At 42.5% G+C, this 27727-nt stretch overlaps 1 protein-coding gene across 1 annotated transcript in view; it reads left to right on the top strand.

Annotated features, from left to right (window-relative positions):
* The first annotated feature begins 864 nt into the window (after nt 1–864).
* COL22A1 (collagen type XXII alpha 1 chain) overlaps nt 865–27727 on the top strand; it is a 236601-nt gene continuing 209738 nt past the window's right edge. The window contains exon 1 of the mRNA XM_026113713.2: nt 865–1237. The gene's annotated coding sequence lies outside the window, so the exon portion shown is untranslated. The remainder of the gene's footprint in view (nt 1238–27727) is intronic.

Here is a 27727-nt window from a genome sequence, read left to right as displayed (position 1 = left end):
CAGCGCCTCAGCACCCCCCCCCACCCCCCCGGCCCCGGCCCCGGCCCCGGCCCCGGCCTCGGCCCCGGCCGACAACCGCCCCAGCCCCCTCAGCGCCTCAGCATCCCCCCCGGCCCCGGCCAGCAGCCCCCAACTCCTCCCCGCCCGCCCCCTCCCCGCGCGCCTTAAGCCGCGACGCGGCGCCGCCCGGCCCCTCTGCCGCCTCTGCCGCCCGGGCCGGGCCGGCTCCCCGCGCCCGCGGCCCCCGGTCCCGCTGCCGCCCGGCCCGCGCCTGCCCGCGGCGCACGGCGCGCCTGCCCCTCCGCTCCCGTCTTGTCCTCTTCTCTTCTCTTCTCTTCTCTTCTCTTCTCTTCCCTTCCCTTCCCTTCTCTTCTCTTCCCTTCCCTTCTCTTCCCTTCTCTTCTCTTCTCTTCTCTTCTCTTCTCTTCTCTTCTCTTCTCTTCTCTTATTTTTTCTTTTCCTTTTCTTTCTCTTTTCTTTCTTCTCTTTTTCTTTTCTTTCTCTTTTTTCTCCTCTTTTCCTTTTTTCTCTTTTCTGTTTTTCTCTCTCTTTCTCGTTCTCTTTTTCTTTCTCGCTTGTTTACTCTTTCTCATCACCTCTTCTTCTTTTCCTTTGCTTTCTGTTTTCTTTCTTCTCCTTTTCTTTTTTCTCTTCTTTTCCTCTTTTCTGTTTTTTCTTTCTCACTTTTTCTTTCTCGCTTGTTTACTCTTTCTCATCACCTCTTCTTCTTTTCCTTTTTCCTTTTTTCTTTTCTTCTCTTTTTCCTTTTTCCTTTTTTCTTTTTCTGTTTTCTTTTTCTCTTCTCTTCTCTTCTCTTCTCTTCTCTTCTCTTCTCTTCTCTTCTCTTTTCTCTTCTCTTCTCTTCTCTTTTCTCTTCTCTTCTCTTCTCTTCTCTTCTCTTCTCTTCTCTTCTCTTCTCTTCTCTTCTCTTCTCTTCTCTTCTCTTCTCTTCTCTTCTCTTCTCTTCTCTTCTCTTCTCTCCCGTCTCTCCCTCTCCCTCTCCCTCCTTCTCCCTCCCTCCCTTCCCTGTTTTCCGCGGAGGGGGTGGGAGATGTAGAGTCCCCCCCCCCGCCCTGCCGGCAGTGCGCGTGCACGGCGCGGTAGGTGCGCGGGTGCGCGCGGGTGCGCCCGTCGCTGCGCGCCCCTGGCCGCGGCGGTGGCGCCGGGGCTGAGCGCTCCGCCGGCCGAGCGCGGTGCGGCAGCAGTTAGCAATTGCGGCGGTGCGGTTTTTGGGCAGGTAAGAGGACACTTCGGGTTTTGTGAGCCTGGCACCGGGGTGCTGCGCCTCCAAACGTAACCCTGGGTTTTGTCCGTCTCTTTCCAATTTTTCGCTTGCACGCACAGGCAGCCCGAGTGCAGAAGAATTTGTTTTTAAGTATGCAGACGTGCAGAAACAGGATTTGTCATTTGGAAAGGAAATTCAGAAAGGAACTGGGTTAAATTATACTTGATCCATTTTTTTTTTAATTTAGTCAACAAAGTTTTCAGGCGGTCTGCAGGCTCTGCGAGGTGAGTCTGTCCGCTCAGCTCCCATCTGGTTCAGCCCTGAACCTGCGAACCAGCAGATGCGGAGAGCCGTGTGCTGAAGCAGAGGCTGGGGAACGGGTAATGCCCTCATTGAGGAAAGCCACCCCAAAAGTTTAAAGCTGCTAGGAGTTTTACAGATGCCACAATTGCGTTATAATTACTCTTTGGGGGTTGAGTCTCATGGTCGCATTTGCCTTGGGGTTTTGGTGACCTCACACCTTCTCGTGTTGTGTTTTGTGGCACTTTGGTTTCTGTCCGCATGTGGGAATACCCTGGATAATGTTTTCTTCAGCTCTTACTAACTATGAATGTGCTTTGTATTGCTTTCTTGCTTTAGCCCCTAAGTCTTCTAAGCTGCCTAATTCAGCACTTCTCTTGCACTTTTGTATTTTTACATAGATAATGTTCTTAAAAAGTGCCCTGTTTTACAGCTGACACTTGATAGTCCATTAGTATGCACACAGTGCGGTGTGTGCGCGTGTATTTTGATTAAGACCTTAAAATAACACAGCCCATCTGCTCCGTGTGGACACTAACGGAGAGCTTCGGAGCAAGGCGCACCTGCAAAATCTGTGCGCGTAACTGTATGCTTAATTTCCATCCAAGATTACTCTAGATGCGTGCATGACTCTTATTTTTCTATTATAAATGCCCTTTTAGACATCTGGCTCACGGGACTTTAAGGATAAATACTGTTTGGTAAAGTAGTAGGGACAGTTTCTCAAATAGGTTGGGCAAGGATTGCAAGGTTGAGTCCATCTCAAAAGCTCTGTGATTTTTTTTTTAAGCGCAGGAGTTTTTGACAGTAGTTTTTACTGAAATTTCAATTCTTCTCCCAACCGGTTTGCATATTTTCCAGTATGATGCTGCAATTTTGAATATATAGATAATACAGTTCAGATGTGCTCTTCGTCCATTCTTAGGAAGGTGCTCAGAAGTACCTGAGTAAGACGTATCAAGTGTGTGAAGATACATGTAATGAAGTTACATCAGTGAAGTGTTTACGGAGTATCATTACAAAAGGAAGTTGTGAGTAAGGAGTGCAGATTTGCTGTGTTTCTTAATAAGTGTGTTGTGTTGCTGTGGCTCATAGTGAGGGTCAGCGTGGTGGTTTGGGATTGTTTTTGGTGGAAACTGAGGCTCAGGGAAGTTAAGAGTCCCATTCTGGACGTAGCGATGGACGGTCTACCAACAGTGTCGTAGAACGCCATCTGATTTTGGGTAGAGTCACTCAAAGTAACTTGCAGGAGAACACGCCTCAAAACATTGCAAAGTTTTGAGTGGAAACCAGGTTTTCTGCCTTCCAGAACAGCAAATGGTGTCGCTGTGTCCTGTGATCAGTTTGCAGCCAAATCTTGCTTGCTTTGTCAGTGCGAATAGTGGTCCTTCTAATCTGACTGATGGTCTGTCTGATTTGAGTGAGACCACGTCCATGAATGAAGAAGCTTTGGGCTGGAAGAGTAGTGTAATGGAAGACTTTTAGTGTGGTGGAAGTGTTAGTGTGACTCATGAATGTGACTCAGAATGGTGGGAGAATTGGATCCCCTAGTTTTAGGTTATTTCTGCAGTCTGTAGTAAGCTGCTTCTGAGCTCAAAGACCTAGGTGATGTGTGGGCGAGTATGTTTGTAGCAGACACACGTACTTGTGCCTCTCTCCTCACTTCCTTTTCTGATATTCCCTACACTTTTAGGGCAAACATCTTTGCTACATGCCGCAGGTAGCTTTTGTTTCTGGAGGTTATGATACTGAAAATAATAGCGATAAAAGAATGCTTCCAACATGCAATAACTTTCTTGCTAAAATGCATCATTGAGATTTGCTCGGTAACTGTCTTGGTTTCAAGGGAAATTTCAATTTGTCATGCTGCAGGACTTTCACCTAAAATCACTGCTGGGTGATAGCAATTCCTCCATTAAAAAAAAAAAAAAAAAAGATCTTAAACTCTTCCCCTTTCTCATAGTGAGGAGCAAAACCTTGAAGAAATAAACCTATGTGAGAACGATGTCTTGTCTGTACCACCATACTTAAACAGTACAGGTGATACTGAGCTATTTCAGCAGTTGTAGGCAATGTCAGATTTTCCAGTTCTTCTATTTCTTAGATACGCTGTAATTATGCATTTTCCCCCACTACACTGAAGTATGCCATGCAAGCCTTTCCAACTCTGTTTTCCCTAATGATGAAGATGTCGCAGTGTATTTTTGCCTTTACAATTAGCTCTTTAGACGGTAACTATTCTTGCAGGTCTTTCTTTGGCTAAGTGGATCTGAAGACAGTGATGTTGGGTCCTTACTGAATACTGCTCGCTCTGTATTAAGGCACTACCAACTGTTATGAAGATGTTTTGGAGCATAAGAGCTCACGTTGTGGAGACTAGGGGAGGGGAATGGATCCAACATCTCCTGAAAACACTAAATTGTAGATGAGGAACTGGATACATGTTTTAAAATTTTTGTAGCAAATGTAGGTAGAACAGGAAAGGAGCATGAAAATGAACACGTTGGAAACTGTCTGGTTATACTTGAAAACAAACTCTTTCTCTGTGTTAATCTGCTCTTCTACTTCATTTTACTTGGTGTTTTCATAATGGGCTGTTCCAGTTGCTGTTGAAGGTTTCGTGGTCTTCTTCAGTGGAAATGGCATCAGGCTTCTGCAGTTGGCAGAAGCAAACCCAGCCTGAGATGACTCTGTCCCAGTTCAGTTAGCAGAGCCAAGCTGGGGCTTGTGTTTTCCAGGGAGTGAAGCTCCTGCAAAGACCTCTGCTTGTGCTTTTGGAAGATTTGCATCCCTTAAGCCTTGCTTAAAGTTATCTGCTCAAGCCATGCTCAGACTTACGCTCTATACTTGGCAAGACAGTAAGACTTTTGAAGCAATAAATCAGAAGATTTAATCTATTTTATAATTCTCAGTTCTAAAACTGGATAAGTCTGCCCAGGTTTTGGGGTCTTTTGCTGGGGAGAGGAGGATTTAGTCCTAATGGTCTCAGTTTATAAATTACATCAAGGGGCAGTAAATTGAAGGCGGAATTAAGGATTTTTGCCGTAACATTACAGCCTCAAACCCCACCGGACTACAGTCAGAGGCAACAGACAGCAGATGTTGCTCTGGCAATGCTGCTGGCTGCTGCACAGCCTTTAGCCAGTCACTTGAGCTTTATACGGTCTCCGTTCTTCTGGCTGTCAATGAGGGATGACTGAGTAAACCCACATTAGAAGCAAGTCTTCAGTCAATTATACTCTGAAATGCTAAGAAAAAAAAAAGATTTATTGATACAAAGCATTCTTAGTTCTCCCTGAGTTATACATTCTGTAAGGATTGGCAACATTTTCAGAATGAGGATTCCAAGTAGATTAGTTGGATCCAGATTTTGGGAGGTGTGGAATGACTTTCTGCTGTGGATCCTGGAGCATATCGCCAGCTGAGAAAATGTGGCAAATGGCTCCAGCAGAGGTGTTTTATGTGGGGGAATGAGGCCCTGGGGATGAGATTTATGCTGGCATGGCTCTGAAGCCACAAAGAGTGAGGAATCTCCAGAACGGGGCAGTCAGGCTCCCTTTTTGTCTCCAAGACAAGCACATGAAGGTACCTTACTGAGTTTCCAGCCCACTTCCATGGCTGGTACAGTGTGTCTCTACTCCATTTATTCAGGAATATGGATAACATGGTCTTTTCTTCGTTGCTGGTAATAACACACTGAGAACCCTAAACCCTGTTTTTCCATCTCAGGACTTTTTCCTTTCTTATCTCCCTTGTCCTTGCTGGTGTGAGGGTGGAACAGGGATGATAACATTTCTTTCCCAGCATCACAAAAAAAAAAAAAAAACTACGGAGATTGGATCGCTGATGCTTCACCTAGCAAGGAAAAGGTATGCATGCATTATTACTGCCGTGAAAAACTGTTTAAGAAGTGGCAGTAGGTGGGTAGATGGTGGGTACATGGCTAGCTAGCAACTCACGCTGTAGATCAGCGTTTTAATATGGTGTGGGGGAAAGAAGAAACAACCCACCTCTGGAATAAACATTACTGATATAGTACATATGCGACAGATAAGTTACTTCCTAGTGATTTGAGGAAAATTAATTTAACTAAGTGTTGCATGTAGTGAGATAGCTTTGTTTCCTTGTGCTGCTAGAAACAGCTTAAAAAGCAGAGCTTCTTTGCTTGGCAGATTGAAGGGGGAATGGGTTGCCATTCATTTAATTTACTATATTGAGCTTTTCATGGCAGATGCCTGGTGTCTGTGCATACAGCGACCAACAGGAGCCTGGGATTTCTGGACATATTTTGACATTAAAAGGCTTATTGCTGTTAAACAGTATGAATAGTCTTTAAAAATTTTCTATTTTCGCCCTTGCAGGGAAAAAAATTAGCAATGCACAGGGGGCAGACTGGCCTCAAGCCCTACAAGGTACCTGCTTGAAAACCCTTGTGCTACAGGAATAGTAATGCAACCCATCTGGAGAGCCCCGTGAAAAGGTACCTCCCCCCCGCCCCAAGGTGGGTGTGGGTGCAGAGCTGGCCAAAAAAGTGCAAAACTTGGAGTATTTTTGGTTACAAGTCACAAAGCTTCTTCAAGCTATGCTAGCCTCGAAAATGCATTAGGAATGAATGAAATTTAGTTATGGGTTGCATTTGGAGAGTGCTGTCAGTCTTGATTATGCTGTTGCCTAGATTTCCTTTGCTTAGGGAGAACTGATATTGCAGAGCTTATCTGCTATGCAGTAGACATAAGCTATCCTTTCCCGGCGTATCAGAATCTATTTACTTTGCATTGATTCAGTTCCTTAGATAGTAATCTTTGATTCTTTGCAAAATAAAAGGATCCCTTGAGTTTGGTCTAAGCAACTGGATTTGATTATTGTTATATACCAAATATTGATTTTTAAGCGATTTTAATGGGAGGTGTCAAAACTACCATATTTTACATCACATTAGAAAGGAAGTTTAAACTATTGACAGTTTAAATATTTTTGGACTCATGCTCTTTGATCTAACCTTAGCCAACACTTGATTGTTGTTTGACTGCTTCTTACCCAAGTGCAATTTTCACAGTTGCTGTTTGTTTAACCATGTTGAATTATGTCTATTGGCACAGTCCAGGTATTTCTTTCCAGAGCATACAGGTTTATATTGACTGTGATAAAAGAAAGGTATTTTGCTTATCAATTACAATTACTCTCTCTGGGCGGCAAAATTTAGACTGAGGGGGCCAGGGGAATTTCTGTTGGCCTGAGGTTTAGAACAAAACTGCTTACCATTTGTAGTACAGAACTTCTTTAATTGCAATTTTATCAGTAGATAAAGGCTAGAAATAATCTGCATGAACTGTCTTGATTATCACTGCAGTTCTCAGAAATAAAACGGCATCTAGCAGCCACTGCAAAGCGGTTCATGCAGTGGGGATCCCTGGAACCCTTTATCCATTTCAGAAGTGGGACACAGCTTCTGCTCTTCAGCGAGTGAAATAAATACCCTAATGAAACTATAAGGTAGGAAAGCTGGGAACGCATGGTTTCCAGTCCATTGTAATGCTTGATAAGAGGAGGGTACTCAGTGCTGGCCTTTGCAAAATATACCAGAAAATATTCCACAAGCTCTGTTGACTAGATCTAGACAGGGTCACCAATGGCACAGTGGTTGTAACTCCTGACTGGGGGATTGATTCGGTCCTTGCTAAGAGAGAACAGGGCACAACCCTTCGGTAGCTTCTGATGTTCAGGTCTCGTGCAAGCACTGACGAGGTTCACCTAATTTATAAGACCTGCAGTGTCACAGCCTGGGATGCCCTTCGTCCGAACGTGGGACCTGATGATCTAGTTCTGCAGTGGCTTCAGTAACCTCATGTTCTTGTACCAGAAAGAAAAGGCATTCCTTTGGTAAAGGAAAACATTTTAGAACAAGTAATAAAACTGCTTCACTGCTCTGGGAGGCTGGGGCAGTACTGAATTACTCTTTTCTAACAGATGGGTTGACAACCTTCGAGTCTGATATTTCATAACCCACCTCGTGCTGGAGATGTTTCAAAGGAATTTTTCCCTGATCCTGCTTTGCTGTTTAATTATAGTTCTACCTGTAGTGTATTTCTAAGAGTTGTTTGTATGTTTTCTGGAGGCTTTTCTTAAATATACAGGTAAGTACTTTTATGATTGATTCCTGAAATTAAAACGGTCTACCACTGGGCTTATTTTAGCTTCTTTCTTTATCATCCCTTGGGTTTATTACAGAGTGCAGTGTCTGTTCTTTTTTTTCACTCAAGTTATTTGTGCATTTCATAGTACTTTCCTCTTTTTCTCCTTTTTAATTCACTGTGCTGTCTCTTTTATTGCCTTCTTCATCTTATCCACTCTTCAGTAGATTCCTCTACTGTCATATTTTCTTCCCTTAACATCCTTTTTACTTCCCTTAACAGCTGTTCCCAGACTACGGGCCGTGACCCCAAGAAGGCTATGGCAGTTATGAGTGGGTTATAAAATTAAGCTGCTAATTTTGGATGTGGTGATACAGGGAAGTCTTAGAAATGTTGCTCTCCAGGACGCTCCCATTGTCCTAGGAGCTGTACACTGACAGAAGAAGGGATCACCTTTCCCCGCAGAGTTCCTGATTTAAGACCAGTAACAACAGGTGACAAAACAAACAGATATATACCACAGAATTCCACTGGTATGATGAACAACTTAAAGATATTTACTCTCGCCTCAACTTCTCATTTCCATGTCTACATTTTTGCTCTTAGCCTGTCTTCCAGAGAGTATTTTTTAAGGTAACAACCCGTACGACAGTTCCTCAGCCAGCCAAGGAAGCCACAGAGAGGAGCTCACAGATACGCTGAGTTTTGGGGAGACTGTCCCCTCTAGCTGGAGCGATTGCTGATGGCTGACAGCTTTGTAGGTCTGGAGGATTCATGAGAACAACACCAGAAGCGATTGCTGATGGCTGACAGCTTTGTAGGTCTGGAGGATTCATGAGAACAACACCAGAAATAAGCAGGAACAATTCTGCGTTACCCAGTATCACTTCTTTTTCATAGTTCTACGCCTTCCTCCTTCTCCTCATGAATAACCTGAGGATTCAGCTTGCCCTGGGCTAAGTCCTCTTAAATAAACCACCGCTGTTTTTAGCATGGATGCCCATAGCCCCAGGGCTGTGGCTGTGCCACCAGGCATGGGATTGTGCCGAGTTTAGCCTTTCCTGGCCCTGTCTTGAGCAGAGAAGACGAGTAGTACCAGTGTGTCTGGAGATGATCCCTTTCATCCCGAAATACCATCATGGGTCACTTCACCTAATTTTAGATGTCTGTGATGCAGGCTTCTCCAGCTCAGCCAGACACTCCTGGCTCCCTTTAGAATCAGTGATGAAAAAAAGGAGGTTTTACAGCATGATTCATCTGACCTGCATTAAATGAATTACTCCCTAGAAGTGTCTGTTCCTCTCTATAGATTATAAAGACACGGTAGGTGGTTTACTCAGATATAGACATCTATTGTAAATCTCTGGTATTTGGTCAGATGAATCCGTGTCATGTCAATAAAGCCTTAGCATATCGTCCAGCAGCATTACGAGCAGGACTCCATTCCCTATAGACAAGCTGTGGGGAACCTGGCTGTTGAGCAACATGCAGCAGCATCCATATCAACAAATTAGCCCTCAAGAAAAAAAATTGTATTGATTAAAACTCTAAGAGCAGTTTAGGTTAGGAGGAGGGCCTGGGATTGTCTGGAATAGCTGTAGCAGGGTGAGGGGACAATTTTATCCCAGATATCAGTTTTAGGACCTTACATGAGTTATGCAGGTGTGACAGTGAGGTCATGTAGCTAAGTGCTCAGTCCTGTGCGGTCGAGATAGGAAGTATTAGGCTGTTGGGCTGCGTGTTATCTTTAAAAAACCCTCTTTTCTGTCTCTTCCAGAACACATGCAGGAGGAGTGATTACGTTGGCTTTGGGGAATTCTAGCCTGTGGGTTGATTTAGTCATTCCCCTCACCCTGTTTAAGATAATATTAATATAAAGAGAGTGTTTCTCTTGGATCGAAATTGGCCAGCAAAATGGCTGTGGAGCATCATGACAATTTTTTGTGAAAGAGACACTTGATCTGAATGTTCTTTTCACTTATTCCTATTATGAATGGGATAATGTTTATTAACTGTGGTTTGTTGTTAAGGCGCTCCACAGAGCATGGATTTTCCCTTTGTGAGTCCTAAGCTGTTTGCAAAATGGCCTTTATCTATGATATCTTTCAATTAATAACGGTATTATAAACACTCTTGACCCATTCCTAGGTGTGGGGATCCATCCTGTTGTACACACAGCTTTTCTGCTTCACTACCAGCTCTTCTTTTTTAGTTAACTCGTTTGCCTGATCGACTGAGAAGTGTTAATCCCCTCACTGTTCTGTGACATGATGCTGTGTTGGATAGCAGTGAAGCCGACAGGAGAGTTTTTCTCCTTAAATACCCTCCATAAGAATGGGAAAGGCGAAGAGGCTATTAATCCTCTTTGAATCCTTTACATCTGTATACTCACAGGATTTGTGAAATCCTGTCTGTTAGGCTGTGAACTCTTCAGGTGCAGGGATCATGTCTGGTAAACAGGATGCCCTTTGCTCTTATCCCGGTAGGGATAATGTGAGAGAGGAGGTCTTGTCTTCTGGGGCAAGACCTGGACTGCTGAACTGAACTTAATTCCCAGCTCTGTCACAGACTTTCTCTGTAGCCTTAGGCAAGACAGATTGAATCAGTGCCCAAGTTTCCTATGTTGAAAAATGGGAGTTTCACAGAATAGGTGACAGGCCCGGTCATAACTCTTTTCTGATACCTCAGGGACTTGTTTCTACTTCAGTTCATTACACGGAGTTGCTGGGAGATGTATTGTGATGGGAGATTTGAGACATGGCAGCATCTGGAAGATCAGATTAGGGAGCATTTTATTTTAGGACTGTAAAAGGCTCACTCTGGAGAGAGAAACTTGAAGGATGGGATGTGGAAGGTGGAAGATGTGAAAGGTGGGATGTGGAAAACTTGGGTAACTCTTTAGGGCAGTGCCTGACTGAATTGTCCAAAAACCTCCAAGGTCTGGTGGAAGGGACTGTCACTTAAACACAATTATGCTTCAGGACTGTGTTAGCCAGGAAAAGCCTGTGAATGTGGCTTCAGCAGATGAAGAAAAGATTTTGGGGATGGATTTCTATATGGGAGAAGATGGAGTGATACTTGGAAAAGACCCCAGGGTCTGTGTTGCCCCTAAAAGAGAGGACAAAGCAGTCTTCTGCAAAAAGGGTGCTAGTAACTCCTGAGAGAGCGGGACAGCTGGATGTGTGCTTGGACCCGAAGGAAAGACCTGGGAGCTAGAAGAGGACCAAAGCTTTCATGTGCCTTCTTTCAAGCCTTGTGGCTTTGGTCGCAAGTGATATTCCCCAAATCTATGATGAATAAGGGCTGTTAGAGGGCCAAACACAGAATAGTGACAAGCTATGTCTTTTCCTTTTAAAGTACAACCCATACACAGTCCGTGACACCCTTATTTGTCCTCCCATCTGTCTATGCTATTTATTAATTGTCTAACTCCCCGACTAACTTCTGAATAACTCCCTCTCAATGACTTTCTGTGTTGCTTGGGAGCTGTGACAGTGCCAAGAGCAGAGCCCAGCACTCCTGAGCAGCAGACCATAGTGACTGTGAAGGCCTGATAGGTTTTATACTAGGTCTTACTACTGCCTGCTCTCTTACTGGGGTTTAAAGAGAGTCAGTTCTCACACATTCATGCAAGACCTGCCATGAGGGAAATGCTAAGTCCCACATTACTTTGCTAAGCTAGGAAGACAGCCATCACTCCTATCTGTGCACTTTAACCATTGACTGCCCTTCTCTAGTAACAGGTAAGACCTTGTCTCAGCTGAGTTACCCCGTTCTCTCTGATTTGTGAAAACAAGGTTTCTTTAGCCCTGCCTTGAGTTTTGGGCTCTTGCATCTTTGTGTTCAGGCTCCTGGAATTGTTTAAGGTGTGCTGCCTGCTGCCAGGAGTGGAGTCTTCTTTCACACCTTTAAAAACCATTTCATGCACATTGAAGCAGCCCTGTCCCTTGGTCTAGGGATTGTGTCATCTTGGTTTTTGCTAGAGGTGATCCTCTTTAGTTCATGGTTTATCACAAAAGACAAGCCTGTGTCCTTCTTGGAGGAGTCAAAACGAATCACAAAAGACTCTGCATGGATTTCAGCTCAAAATCACTTTGGTATGTACCCCACCAAGTGAAAAGAATAGGAATTAAGAGCTAAAATTTGCAAAAGTGGCTGTCAGAAATTAGGTATCAGGGACAAATTTTCAAAAGATCGTGCTATTATTTTCTAGGATCAGTATCTGTGTACTTATTAGTCTTATTAACTAATAAAATTATTCTGATGCTGAAAGGAGAACAAACACTTAAATCTTCCCCTAGTGATTTCACTGAAGTGAAAGTTGTGAAAAGTATTTGAAAAATGGGGCTCCTCAGTTTGGTGACCTTGTATAAAAAGAGTGGCGTGCCTGCTTTTGTGGCGTAGGATGTGGGATCTCTATTCTGTTGAAGAGAAAAATGTTGGTGACAAAAATGAGTAAATTCTCAAGGTTGCAGAGGAAATCTGGATGGGTGGGAACTCAGATTACTTTATATCTAATTCTGTATTGGAGACACACAAATATATTTCTCCAAGGTCTTTCATTGTATCCCCTGCATTCAGGGAAAGGGCTCTGACCTTGTTTACGTTGATGCTTTCTGAGCCAATAAAAATAGATTATTTGGGATATGGTTTAAATGACGACTGAACAGAGTGAAAAATACAGATAGGAGAATTAATGCAATCCTGCTCCTAGGTTTAATGCTTCCTGAGAATAAATTCATGAAGTCTAGGAAGGGTCTGTCACTAGCGGTAGTTATCTGTGATATAAGGTATCAATAGTGTGTTTAGTGTTATACAGAGTTAAGTGGAAAATGACTCCCAAGTTATTGAGACTTATACTGTGGTTTCTTTCCTTAGGGACAGATTCTGTCATCTCAATAAAAAATTATGGAGTACTTTAATCTGCTAAGAGATATGCAGAGATACCAGTGGGACTGTCAGAACATTGATCATTTTGCAAGCAGCATTACTAAATCAGCAGGGCTATTGAAGAAATTTCTGAATCCCACAATTTGGGGTGTAAAAAGCATGCTGTCCAAGTCGACTTCCAGTGATATGATGGGTTTTACCTCAGATTTTGGTAGGAATACTTGAAGTACTCAAATTCCTAATATTTTAAATGTTTCCAATAGTTTTCAAAATCCAGGTGTTTAAAATTCAGACTTAAATCTTTTTTTAAAATTGTGACAAATTGCACAAAAATAATTGCACTCGGACTGCGACCTGTAGGAAAAGCAAGTGAGCTGGAATATTGCTGACAATATCATTTCTAGCCTGTTGGATATGGAAATGCTTCACATCACAGGCTAAAAGCTGCTGTCCTCTGCTTGCCGGTCAGTAGTCTGAATTAAATGGGTCTTGGCGAATAACTTGTGCATTGCCCAGTGCACTGGTGCTGGTGTTTGGACCAGCCCTGCGCCGGGTGCATCTGCCTGCAGGCAGAGGTTTAGGCTCTGCCTACGTGTTCTCCTGGGCCAGGCGGGAGGCGAGCGCCAGCGTCACCCGAGCCGTAATCACGGGAGGCACCGCGCCGGGGATAGCCCTTCGTTACCCTTCCTTCTTTTCCGCAGTTGTGGTGGCCCTGAGGCTACTTTGGTCCTTGGAAGGGTGCAGCCTTCCAGGGCTAGATCCCAGGCTCTGCCCACATCCTGCCTTTCCCTGCCAGTTTACTCACACGGCTGCAGTCTGCAAGAACGCCGTTCTTCCCTGCCTGGGACAGAGCTCAGAAATAAGGTAGGTCTTACGTGGCTGAGAGAGCCGCTCCTGCTTGGTGGGCAAAATGCTTTCTCTTCCTCTCACTCCTTTCCTTGGCTTAGTAACAGGAGAAAATAGTCCATTCCTAGATGAAATCTTTGCTTTTCCCCTAGAAATGTTCCTTTCGCTGTGAGATTCAACCTATGCAATGGCAACATAGCTATTTATAACCTGTGGGTGAAGAGAGATCTCTCATTAAATAAAAGGGTCATCTTAGAGTAGCTGTCGAATAGACTTAAGATGATTTGGTAATATGTTTATTTTAAGAACTTCTCCTCTTCAGAAGGGTGGGTCAACCTCAACGTCAGTGTCTGTGCTGCTTCATTCGTACTTTGTTCTAGTGTAATTCCATTTTATTTGGTTTGGTTTGGTTTGGTTTGGTTTGAGGGTTTTGGGTTTTTTTTTTCATTTACACTATACCTGGAGTTGCAGCTGCACATCAGGATGGAGTCAGGCTCTGAGATCTTGAAGATCTGCTGTTACAAAGAAATAAGTGATTCCTGCCATTTGGAATATGATGAAACTAAAATGTGTTAAGCTTGAATACTCAGCCTGCTCTTGCATGATCTTTCCAATCACTCACGTTCCTTTGAAGCAGTTTCATTGTCCTGACTTTCCTGTTCTTGAATTGTTGCCAGTTAAATTGAGTCCTCCTGGTGTAGTTCACAGGCTGCAGTCATAAAGCTGACACTCTTTTACATTGGTATGTGGGAAAGAAATCTTTTTGCCTCTAGGATGTTATTAGGAACAAGATGACAACTTGTGAATTTTTTCCAGGTATCATAATGCTTTAGTGTATTGGAATGTTGAATAACATTGGTGATAACATCACTACAATATGAGACAGCAGACAGTCATTCTGCTGCACAGAATAGCTGCTGGCTTAAGATGGACTTGGAAAATCTTAATGCTGAAACCTCTATTCTGTCTATTAAATTTGGTCCTTGTCTTTTAATTCTTTCAACCTTAAAGAGACTTAATCTGAAAAATATGTAGGAATAGGGAAAACACTAGTCTGATGGCTATTCAGTGGCATTTCTGTGTATATAATTGAGTGCTTTGTGAAAGTAATGGACTAACTTTTATAAAAAACATCCCAAAGCAAAGGTTTTAGAGGAATCTGATGGCATGCTATGAAGGTCTTTTGTTTTTTTATGATGGTCTCTTCATAATTAGTGAAGTCGCAGATGAGTTAAACAAGCTATTACACGTGAGTAAATGAATCAATATGTCAAACTAATATAATGGTGTGGAAAGGCAAGAAGGGGTCCACTGTTAGTGAGAAGAGGCCGGGGGGATGTGAGAGCGGATGTACCTTGCAATTATCTCTGACAAACGTTTTTCCACAAACTTCAGAAAGGGCAGGTCTGTGTCAAGAAGGAAGAGCTCTGTTATGGTTTTGATCTTTTCTATGTTTCATGCTTCTCAGAGGGAAATAAAATTCCGTCATCTCAAAAGGGAGACCAAACGTGAAGTGCGAGCCTACTTCTTTGTCAGAGTGACTTTGGAGTCAAAGCTGTTGTTCACACAGATAAGAGTACCAGAGCTAAACCTGTAACTTTCTTCCATAACTTTCTTCTATTCAAATGGTGCATTCAAAGAGTAGAGGAAACCATTAAGTGCTCTCATTTGGTTTCAGATAGCTATCTCAAGGAAAAAAAAATCCCTTTCAACAGTTAAATGTCCAGCATGTATTGTATGATGCCAATCATATAGAGAAGACCATCCCACACAAAGGCATGGTTTATGTAAGATGAACAGAGCATAGTGTATAGAACAGAGAAAAGTGTATGAACAGAGAATATAGAACAGAATTTTCATATTTCAAGTAGTGTTGAAGTTTATTGCTATACTGCACTTTGCACTGGAAATAAAGGTAGCAAGGCCAGAATTCTAATACAGCAAACATTTCTCCAGACCTAACAATTTAGGGCTGTTAAGCAAGGATTATTTCTTTTCCCATCCCCTTTAGAGTGTTTTGGGACTTACATCAGTTACTGCTTTATTGTAATTCTCCCTGGATGTCAGATTTGCCTGAGAGATGTAAGTCGTTGTGCCGGTGTGGCATTTCACTGGAAATGAAGGACACAGTTCAGCGGTTTCGATTTAAGCATGTTGAATTTTTCAGACAAAATTCCTTCCTAAAATTTAGGAATCACCCCAGCAACTCGCATGCCAAGTGGAAGTGCCATGGTGGAAGCTGAATAGAGGGCAGGATTGCACTGGAAGGCCTGAGAGTCTCCACTAAGTTAAATACGTAAATAGTGGGTGAAAAATGTACTTTTTTAGGTAGCTCTAAAAAATGTTTTGTAGTAAAAAATACAGTGAATGCAGTTGCTACAGCTACCAGCAGGGCTTTGTGAAGAACTTCTTGCAATACTTATTCTTTAGTTGTATACAAATGTGTAGTTTTTCTCAGTCTGAGGTTTCAGCATCACTTTGTGTTTAGGGTCTCTCCTAAAGCATTTAAACTATACTGGTAGGCAGCAGAAATGCTTAGAGTTTCTGGAGGGAATAGAAGAAGGAGAGGTGTTATGTTGATATTGAGAATTAAATTTTTTACCTTTATTGCACAAATGAAACATTGCTAATGGAGCTGAGTTAGTGTTTTATTTCATTTCTTATTTGTTTGTCTGTTTGAGATTCGTTTTAGGTTAAGAAATAGCTATAGCATTGTGGGGGCTCATGTTTGCCATACTAGGGAAAAAAACCCAAATTCCTGGTATATGAACCAGTAGCCTACTAGAAAGTGTTGCAGATTAAAGCATGATGAGGTTTAAGGACACGGGAAACAGAAGATGAATGAATTCGTTCTAGAGATAAGTACATCAGGCCATGGTAACTACACACTTGAAAAACTTTCCGGTTCTGGTGCAGGGAATTTTCTGTCTCATAAATCAAGACTGATGATTCTCCAGAGCAGGAAAAGTACTGCAGGTTTTGTACAAGGTATAGACTAGATTCTGCATCTAGAGGAAGAAAGATTTTGGACTTAGGTTAGCTATAAAGTCAGATTGTACAAAATCGCCCCTTTCCTCTGTAGTGATCTATAAATAAAAGTTGTTCTCTGAATGCAGTGACATGAATATGAAAACTAAATTAGGTCCTACACATAGCCGTGGAAAACAAGAGGTGTAAGTCACCTGTTTTTACTCAACAAAGAATAGGCAGTCAGTCATGCTAACACAGAGACAGAGCAGGAAAACAAGAACAATCTCATAATCTTTTTTTTTTTTTCACTGAAATCAAAAGACCTGCTCAAAACACAAAGGCAACATTTTGATTAAGACAGTTACACTTCAGAGAGCAACTACAGTTGAAATGTTTGCTTATCTGTGTGTAGGGTAAATTTATGTGCGTGTCTGCCCATCTGCCTGTCTTGATGGTGCATTAGTACTTTGGCAGGAAAAGGAAAGCTAAGGAAAATATGGTTTGTTGCTCTCTGGGGCAGGAGACCTGGTGAAAAAAGACATGGAAAAGGTCAAGGTACTTGGTATTTTTTTTTTTTACCTTTGTTTTTACCAGTGACGTCTGCCCTCCGGCCTCCAGGTCCCTGAGCCTACCTGCAGAATCAGTGAGAGTGAAGCATTACCCACTGGCGTTTTAGACAGCTGAACATAGGGACTGACTTCATCCAATGAAGTTTACGGCTACAGAAAACTGGAACTGAAGTTTAGCCCTTTAGATGGTTCAAGATTCCATGAATGCCTTTTTAGTTCCCATGTCCAGAAATATTCATATGGAAATGGGCTAAATCCTGCATAGGATGTTCTGAAGCTCTCCTCATATAAGCTAGTGTAATATATACAAGTTCAAAAGGGCATCGCATTTCCTAGCTCTGTGTTGGTCCTCCTATCCAAACCTGTTTTTCTAACACAGTTTTATCATGCAGGGAGAGGTATCTTTCTCTCTAGACATGCTTCTTCTGTTCCCCTGTTAGACAAGACTTTCTACTCTACTATTTTCACCCTCTGCCTCTTAACTTGCTATTGTTTTCTATTATTAGTATTACTGTCTGTTAGTGGTTACTACTTTAGTTACCTCTTTCGTAAGATACAAAATCAGTCTGGCTATGGAACTGCTTTTTTTTATCCCCGCAAAGTAGAAAGGGAACCCATCCTGAGGAGTTCAGGTTTAAAAAAAACCTTGTACAATGTAGAGTTAGACATCTACGATCTAAACTTAGATGAGCTAAATTTCAATGAAAGTCCTGCAGTGTCTTGAGAGTTAGCCTAGTGTGAGAGAGCATCTTATATACATCTGTAAAATCCATAAAAGGAGCAGACATCTTTTGATTTAAGTTCCAAAGAGGTAGCACTGCTATCTAAGTGGGTTGACTTCAATATCTCTTTTCCATTCCTACAATTCTTTCTCTATCAAAGTCTCCAATTTTCTTCTTTTTATCCTTTTCTTGGTAGCTACTGTGTGTCCTGCCATCTGATCTTGTAACCCTCATTCTCAATTTTCTCTCTTTTTAAGGAAATATTGCCTTCCTGATGTCATCATGCAACCTTTTTGCCATTTATCTGAATTGGCTCTGTAGGTAAAAGGAGCACATGAGAACAGAACACATACAGATACAGTATTTTAATGCACCTAAAGACCAGTATCCTATCCCTGAGATAACAATCCAGTCTGCGAAGTTGTCATCGGTTTGGAAGTAATGGAAAAGTTGAAAATTTTTGAGTCCTTATCCAACTGAAAATATCCTTTCCACACTCATTAAATACAACTTGTGACATTTACTACTGCTAACCCAATATCTGCCTATTATTTTAATGTACAAATTCAGGGTATTACATATGAAGAGGAAGGGGCAGGAAGGGGAGCAAGTAACTTTTTAAGTTTCAGGTCTTTTTGAAACCGCTTGGTGTCCTGGGTCTTCCTACAGTTAATTACAAGAATTTGTGGTATGAAGGAATGAGTGTTTTCGGAAGACCTGAGTTTGGTGTTGCTCTGTGTTTCATCCACACAGCTCCTTGTATTTCTTTGTTTCCTGAGTGGCTCTCTCCATTTCTTCTCTCTTTCCTGCAAGAAAGTCACCACCATTTTAAGACCTGTGGAATGAATTAAAAGGAAGGAAGCAGGGTGGAGGAGATGGGATGGGAGCTGAGATGGTTCAAAGGCCTCCCAGTGAATGTCAGGGTTATTGACCTGACACTGTCCCACCTTCAGCCTGAAGCACAGAAAAGTGGAAGCAGGTGTTGTGCAGGGATGTCAGTGACCTTTCTTACCAGCTAGTACAGGATAAAGCTCTTGTGTCTAGCAGCTGCCTATGTCTTTTGGTTTCTTATCCTCTCTGTGGGAGTGGCAGTGGTGGTGAGAGCCATTCATGGCAGAAAACGAGGGAAGTTTGCATACTTCTTCTGGCTGCAGTTCTTTCTTACTTCATTTACACCTTCCAGACACCTACTTGCTAAACTTCTTTTAATTGTCTTCCTCATCTGCTGCCTGTTTTTCCTCTTACAGCCTTGGAAGCAGCGATGCCAACAAAAGGGACAGGGCCTGAACTTTGCTGCAGGTCTCCCACTGCCAGGATCAGCTGTTCATGGGGCCGTAACTCTGTGTTGCATTCAGAAATTGAGGGGAATGAACGGTATTTTGTTGCAGTCTCAGACGTAGGATCTTTGTGACACTGGACAGACTCTGCTTCTGCTTGATTCCTGTGCGTTTCCCCTACCTGCCGGTTCTGTTTTAATGGTGGCCACAGTACTGGGCAGAGATAGCTGAGTGAGATGCCAAGGATGTGGTGCTCAATTTGCCTTGACCCAAAGTTGGTGCCTGGGTCAAGGTTGTGCTTCTTATTTCTCCTTTGACTTGAAAGTATTCTACGGTGATGGTGAAGATACCCATAGTGCAGACCTGTGTGGTCAAAGAAAATGAATCCTCCCCTCTCCTCCTGGCCTCAGCTCCTTCCTTGAGGGACAGAAGCATTTGAGATTAGAGCGAAAAAGGGGTTGGGTGACATTTCGGCACCTATTTCCAAGATTTTCATTCTCAAGTCCTTCATACAACCTCCTAACTCTGCAAACACCTAAACTGCTTTCCTCTTACCTTAGAGTTCTGTTCCTGGGTCATGCAATTATGAGAAATAAACAGTAGATCCTAAATGGGCTCCAGTCTCACTTTGTATTCCAGATCAGTTCCCTAAATGCCTGGCTGCTATGGCTGTTAACCTAGAATTGCTTTCTACACTGAGGCCCTGCTGCAGTATGGAGATAGAGAATGACCTTATTCCAGAACATGAAATTAGAGGGCCATCAACCTGTTGGAAATGTGGAGGAGAGATTAATCCACACGGTGGGAGTAGGAGACATGTATTTTCCTGTATTTGGGAAATTTTCTGTCATATGGACAGTTCAGTAGAAGAGTGGGGAAGCAGTGGGTGAGTGCATGGTACATTTCAAATTAGTGTAGCCCTGTTAACAAGCTTTACAGCGAGAGAGAATTGTTATGAGCTCATTTCTGGAGCTTTTAGAGATTCTGGTAATCCTTATTCATGCTGTTATGAAAGGCATAGGGAATCCTAAGAAGTTCTTCCTTGCATTGTCCCTAGTAGGACTTTTGGGAAATACTCTCTCCAGACTCCTTTTTGTTAGAAAATATGTTGCCTATTTTCTAAATGGATTTAGGCTGTTACCCCATTCCAATTCCTGACTCCAGCTCTCTTAGCTGACTATATAAAGCCATGACATATGGGCCTTTTTACTGACATAATCCTCTACTGCACTAAAAAGGAAAAGATTAGGTTTCATTCCAGGAGCTGGAAGAACTTCCATGAAGGTATAAAAAGCAGGAAATGGTCTCTGTGTGAGTAAAGCATCGTCAAATTGAATAGCCTCGAGGTGCTTGGTGTTAAAGGTTTCTTCCTAATAGTTAATGCAGGCTGGAACAGCTATGTCTGTGCTTCAGAGGAAATGCGATTTGTGTGACTTTACCCATACAGGTTATGGGGCTTAGGGCAAAGGACGGGTGTTCTGTGACCTGTAATACATCTACATGCTCCACACACAGCACTAAGGACAGTCTGAGCTTGTAGTACTGGGGGCACGTCTCAGGATTTTCTACTCCACAGCAAAATGTTTCTACAGTTTGTTTGCTTGAGCTGTGGAGGTCATTTTGATCCTTTTCTTACTTACATCATTCCTAATTAAACTGGATATCCTGCAGCCAGCAGTGGATGATTTACTAAATGTCTGAGCTGGGCTCCTCTTCCCACGAGGAAGCCATGAATAGGGATAGGTGAAATCTATTTTCCTAAATGGTCAGTGTGCTTTGTATTACATGCTGGTGGTGGACTTTTCAGTTCTAGGATGTATGTATACTACATACCCTGTTTCAGTGACCTCAGGAGAGACATTTCGGAGTTACGTTCCTAAGTTTAAAAGAAAGAAGCAAGGGGACGTGGACGAAGCTTTCTATCGTAGCTAGAATGGGATGGTGCATAATAAGGATGGGTGAGTTGTGCAGCTGCTGTTGAGTCATGTAGTTTGGAGAATGGGTTCCCCCCCAGCAAGTCCATCCTCTTTGATAACTTATTACGTATCTAATCATTTTCTTGTGTTAATATATACGAGATTCAAATACACGTTGGTCCCAGTAGACCAGGTACTGCAGAGGTATAATATGTACTAGCACAGTGTGTAGATGACTTGCAGTCTATATGACTCAAACAATATATTTTGGGATGTTTGGGGGAAAGGAGAGGATAGTTCCAAAATAAGATTAGTGGCTGATCTCCAAGTCTCAAGTCCTCTTCCCAGTTTCCTGGTCCTTACTAAGGAGGTCCAGGCTAGTACTTCCCAGAGGAGACTTGTCCCACAGAGCGGTCATTCCATGTTGCCAGTATGCAACCTGGTGAGTCCATCTTGCTGGTGGCAAACCCTGCCTAATCCAGGGTACTCGCACTCTGTGTGTGCTGTGTAAGACCAAATAATCTAGTACTCTTGAATTACGTTCCCCAGGGGATGGCTTCTGGGCCCCCTGAAATCAGTCTTAGCACTAGCGAGAATTAAGGGAAAAATAAAAGTAGGTTTATTCTAGCAATAAGGCAGCACTGAGAAGCTAGTTGCTAGATCTGGAGACTACCCTACAGAAGTGTGCATCTTAAAGCATTGACCTGATGCTTCATTTTTTAAATTCATGATGTTCTTCCTGGTCTTGTCAGCAAATAAACCTGAGGAAAGAAGCTAGCTGGCAGTATGAGCGCTGCAGATACTGGGACCTGGTTCTTGGGCAAACCCCATTTTCCAGGCATTATATTTCCAAGTACGAAGCCCATGATGGACAAAGCTTCCCCTGTGAGCTATCCTAATCTCTTGGACCCCATGTACACTGTGAGACATTTCCTGACAGTCTTTGTCATGATAATTATTTCAATTGGGATATCAATTTGTAACTTGTCTGCTAATAGGACAGTGTTTTTTATAGAGCTTGTGTTTGGTAGGTAGAATTTCTTTTGAAATGGAAACTCCTTATTAGCTGAAGCGAGACAGGGTTAAGACTTGCCTAGTCAATAAACACGTGTGTTCATATGGTGCAGTATGGATTCTTCTGACAAGCTGATTAATGATGCCAAAGCATTTCTGAGTAGTTAAGCAATTAGAACTGCCGGTTGTGACTTTCTCTACCACATCACTTGAGAACATGTTTTTTCAGAGCTAGTAAGGGATGCAGCTTGTTTCTAGCTCCTGGTGGGTTATGCTGGGAGACTGAGACCGCTGCCCTGTGTGGCATGCCCATAAGTCTTGATTTACCCATTTGGCCAGGTCTAAAGGTTTGGAGGGCACATCGTGGCTTCTGTCCTCTGTGTGCTCCTGTGGCAGCTGGAGCACTGGAGAACAGCATGTACCTAGGTCTTGTCCCATCAAAGACCTGGGAGATAGACACAGCACGCAGCTCGTCCCACCATGCGAGTGCAATTTATTTGGATGAAAGGTAACAGGATAAATTTGAGGATGGCAGTGTGGATTTGGTAGTGCCCTAAACACAGCCTGTAGGATCTGGCAGATCCTATCATAGAGATGTTTTATCACAGACTGTTTTGGTTTTTTTAGCCAGTCAGCAGCAAGAGCTTTCTAAGCTTGACATGCAAGAACACAATTTAAATCTGGAGTTACTTTCTCAGCACAAATCTCTGAAAAGTTAAACTTGGGAGTATTGCATCAAGGTTTAAGCCTGCAGACACTGTGTGGCTGCAGCAGGCAAAAATACATTACAAAGTCCTCAACTGGTACTTAGGGTATTTTAGAATTGCAGCAATTTGGCAGGCGACCAGTAATAGCTCGTTTTAAAGCGTCTGTGGTAGATGCATTTACAAAAGGATCAATTTGAGGGATGCATGATCTAAGCATAGGTTAAGGAGTCAGGAACTGCTGAGTTATAATTCTGACTCTTTCTATCAGTTTTTCTTGTGTGTGCACATGCAATGCAAAGGAGGTTAAAAGAACATTTTTAAAGTTACAAAGCGGAGCATGCAGAAGTTAGGAAGTGCCAGCACAGGCTTAATCCAGTCCCCCAGCATATGCTTTATGACCTTCTGAGACTCTTGGTTACACTAATTTGTGTGTGTGTGTTTTTTTTTCTCTTTTTTCCATGCAGTTCCTATGTCGTTCAGTATCCTGAACGGACTTCAGTCACTTAGCAAACAACGACTTACTATTTTTTCCCACCTAATTGTTCAATATGTACTTTATTATCACACAGAAATCTTTCTAAATCCAGAAATATTAATCTGTCCTGGGCCCTGATAGTTCCAGTACCAAGTACTTCATGGTAGTAACGCACTTCTGCTGAGGCAAACAGCTGGTGGCTTTGTGTCCTCTGCTCATCTTTCCCACTGCACCGTTTTTTCTACTCCAGAACTACAGACCACTTTGGCTAGCGTTCATGCTAACCAGCTTTGTGGGACTGATCTGTGCTTCTAGGGATCCAGATAGAGGTGATTCTTGAGACATAATACTGGAAAAGAAGAGAAGAAATGTCTCGGACCCCACAGCCTCACCATTACTTAGAGCAGACTTTGGGGAGCTGTTCGCTAGAGGCTGCATGAACGTCCCCATCCAACAAGCTCCTCCTTGCTTTCAGCAGATTTTGGATCAGCTCTTGCTGAACAAAATACCTCAGGAGCTACTGTGATATTTGCACAGGATTTTCTGCTCTGTTATTCACATGGGCTTTGATATAATGCCCACTGAAATCAATGGCCCTTCTTTGCATGAACTACAGCTGGCTTTGCATCAGGCCTAGGAAGATGCATATCTTCCAGAGTTGCCATCAGATTATTTCTTTAAAAAGCATCAAACAAAGATATGGCGGTATGGGCTGATCAAGAGGGAAAAAAAAAGAAAAGAAAATTCCATCTCTCTTTTACAAGTTCTGCTTCCTGCTCCTATCAGCAATAATTCAGATAATTAAATTGCTCAGTTCAGTAGTTGGAAGAGACACGATCAACAAGCTGACTGTACTAAGATGTCAAATGTATTAGTGTTCTATATTTTCTTTTGCAAAAAGCTGTATAATTGGACATCATTTTTTCACCCCGGGCTAACCTCTACTTCAGAGGAGCATACTGGAGACATTTAAAATCAAATTATGAATGCCGGCACAGTTAGAACATTTATATGGTGTATGGTGATGTTTCATGGCAGCAGGTGAATGGGTGAAATTAAGTAAAATAATACCAACCCTTCTCCCCCCTTGAATTTAACAGTAAGATGAACAGTTCAGTGGTATGATTTAGTAAAATGTACCCTCCAGCAAAAGTTTGGATATGTTAACGAGGACACTGAAGTCCATAACTAGACATGCTTTTTACATTCAGCCTTGAGTCATTGATCTTTGCACTGTCCCTGCAGGGTCTTTGAACTTTGGCTGGCATGAGGTATAAGCAGTTTTATTAGATCACACTGCTGAAATGCTTATCTTACTATTGACTCCAGAGGTTTCTTTTTTTATTATTAATACAATTTTGTGACTGAATCGTTCCTCTGAAGGATGCAATAGATCAGAGTAATTGGTTGGTTTTTTCCATCTCTAACTCACATGGTTTTCGGTGTGTGTGACTTCGCTAGAAACAGGACAGAAGAGCAGCATCTGGAGGGCCTGAGGTAGGGAATATCCAGCATTTGTGTTTAAATCTCTCATGCTAGAGATGCAGTGAAATTTTCCGCTCTGACACATTCTTTGTATTTGGCCTTTCTTTTCCTTTAATTTTTCCAGGATTCCATTTTTAAACACGCAGATTTATTTCTCTTCTTTCACGCATTTCCCCTCCTTGGCTCCTGAGTTACAGGAATGTGATAGTATCGTGTAAGAGCCGGGGTTAGACCTGTGTCCCTGTGGTTGTTCCAGATCACGCTGAGGCAGGACAGAGACAGAGACAGCAGGATAAAAAACATTGCTTTCTCATTCACAATGAACAGGGACTGTATTTTCCACGTAAGCTGATGTCGGGATATTCTTTGATGTCGGTTCTGTGAGAAATAAAGCCACGATAAAAAGCAACCAGTACAAGCAAAAGGGACTCCAGCTAGGCAGGTCAGTTCTGGACCTGCACAACATTTTTTGGGCTGCAGAGTCATAGCTCTGTTCCCAGCAACCATAAGGGATAAAGCTCAAGACAAAGCAGCATCCCTTAAAATGCGGGAGTGCAAGAGAAGCCCAACAGTGAGCAAAAGCAGAAAATACTTTTGAGACAAGAAGATCCAGTTATCCTCCAGCTTTTTTTTTTTTTTTTTTTTAATGCAGCTTTTTGTGGACACACACTTCCCAAAGTGTGTTTACTTATTGTTTAAAAGTGGAGAGACCTGGGCATGGATGTGCACTGACCTAAAACTCTGTACCAACCACCCAGAAAATGCAATACCAGCACTGGAGATTGTATAGAGCTGGTGTCTATCTTCTGCGTATTGTTTGTTCAGCTGTGAAGGGGTATGAATAGCTTAGTACTATGCCTGTATTTTAAGCGTAGAGAGCTCACGTTAACGTCTAATAGCGTGCTTTTCGGCCCGGATGCCTTTCCCACGTGATATTTGCATGTAGTCAGAATCATTCAGTTCTTGATTTCCCATTAAATTGTTAAAAGCAGGACATCATTTGTAACAAACTTGGATGTGGCAGGATTTGTCAATTCTTTTTGGAAACCTGCTTAGTACTTCCACATGTGTTACAAGGGAATCCCACAGCGATAAACGGAAAAAAGAGATACATTGAATTATGCTGCTTTGAGGAAAAAATGCTCCCACGTGATAGGCCGGACTAAGCATAAAAACCCCCAAAACAAAAGGGCCACTTGGAAATGGGGTCCACTAAACAGAATTTGTTGTTCTTCGGTCCCTCTGAAACCTAAACTTTCCCACTCTTGATTTCTTTTCAACCCTTTCTTCTGGAATTGGAGAAAATTGCCGATGAGCAGCTGTAATCTCAAACTCAGCTCCGTCTCACGGTGGTGAACTGAAGTGGTAAAGAAACTCCAGTGTGGAAGACCCCTCACTGGAAATGCCTTACCTCCAACCCTTCTACTACCCCTGAAGATGTCATTGCCATGATATGAGTCATGTTGATGTGGATGGGGCACATGTCACCGAAACATCCATACATAAAGTAGTTGCGAGTTAAGAGGATTGGTTCTCCACTCTGTAAAAACGGATAATATGATGTGTTTTGGCCTGAATACAAGACTAATATTGAACCAGAAGTGTATATTATAGCTTCCACAGGTTGAGTTCATAGATTTTAAGCAGATGCTGTGATTTGTTTTTCCACTATTTTTAGCTTTTGGCCTAAAAGTCTCTTCTGAGATAGCTTTCTACATTCCCAATGCAGCAATGAGCTCTGGAAGTATTTTAGCCCAGCGTGTAAAGAAAAGGCTCCTTAGAAATTCAGGTGTCAAGCCTGCTCATGTACGTAGCCCTTCTGCTGGGCAGAGGTCCTGCATGTTCGAAGTCAGTGGCGTGAGCCAAGCTCAGAGGAGCAGAGCGTGCACTACGTTCGGAGCCCATGTCCGTCTGTCCTGACGCCCTTCTGCTGAGTGACACCAGCGGGTGGGCTGCTCTTTTTATCCTGGCCCAAATGTGGCCTAGCAGCTGGCAAAGGTTGTTTTTAATACTGTATTTATAAAACTTTGATGTTGTGCAAGTCCAGGCACACAGAAACAATGTTCTGAGCTTTCAGCGCTGGAAAGCGAAAAGCTAAATGAGGGATCTGGTTTCTCACCTCTTTCTCGGCCGTTAACCTGCTTCCGCCTTGCCAGTGCCAGAAGCCAACTTTTATTAAGAAATACACAGAAAAACCTTGGACCAAAGGCTCTCATAGCTATTTTGAGTAATGCATGCCCTGCTCCCTCTGCAGGAGGCTGGCTGATTGGTATTTCAGCAATGGGTTTATTTAGAAGTAAATTTAACTGCTGTAGGGTATGGTCATATTTTCATTCTCTTTTTACTTTTCTTCTAGCTAGCTCAAATCTGAGCACCTCACTGTGTCGCAGGGACACCGTCTGGCTGAGGTTTAAACTACAACACCTGGTTGTACTCTTTGGGTTTAGGGATGATTGAGTAAGCATGCTTCTTTTTTGGGTCCTTTTTTGCATTTATTTTCCATCTCTGGCAAATACTTCCATTTTTTTAATTTAAAGAGTACAGGATGTATTAGGTGTATTGTTTTCTCCCTGTCTGCATGTGACATGGATTTCGGAAATTCAGGAGCCTGTATTTTGTCCTGCGGTTACGTGGCAATAAGGATTACAACTACCTCTCAATGACTACATAAGGGTTTTTATCTTTTTATTTCATAATCCAAAATGATATTCAATTCATTTTTGAGATATATTGTAAAGACAGGCCCAACATTTGACTGTTCAAGACCACTTTTAAATAAATGCGGACTCCACAATTCTTGTCTGTCTGTGGTTCTCCGGGAACCCTATTACTTTGAAAAGAAATATCCTAGAATGCATAATCAGTCCTAGAGCCGTGATCTACAGCATGCAGTGTCCCCTTCACACCTTTTTTTGCCCAGCAGTCAACAGTAAGAAGCCAATATGTGTGTTAAAAGATAGAGGAAGCAGAAATACACTAACAAAATGCAAAACGTAACCTGTGCACTAAAGAAGAAAAGATGGTTTCAGAAGCTCAGAGGAAGTTTTTCAAAGTGGTTCCTCAGGTAGTAAGAACTACAGGGTAGAAACTATTTTCCACTGTGTGTGTAGAGCTTAATACATAGACTTGAAATTATTCGTGATCCTTATAATATCAATCAATAACACAGCAGCAACAAATAAATAATAAAATAATAAAAA

The sequence above is a fragment of the Dromaius novaehollandiae genome, chromosome 2, assembly GCF_036370855.1.
Source record: "Dromaius novaehollandiae isolate bDroNov1 chromosome 2, bDroNov1.hap1, whole genome shotgun sequence".
NCBI lineage: Eukaryota > Metazoa > Chordata > Aves > Casuariiformes > Dromaiidae > Dromaius > Dromaius novaehollandiae.
This window is presented reverse-complemented; position numbering and strand designations above follow the sequence as displayed.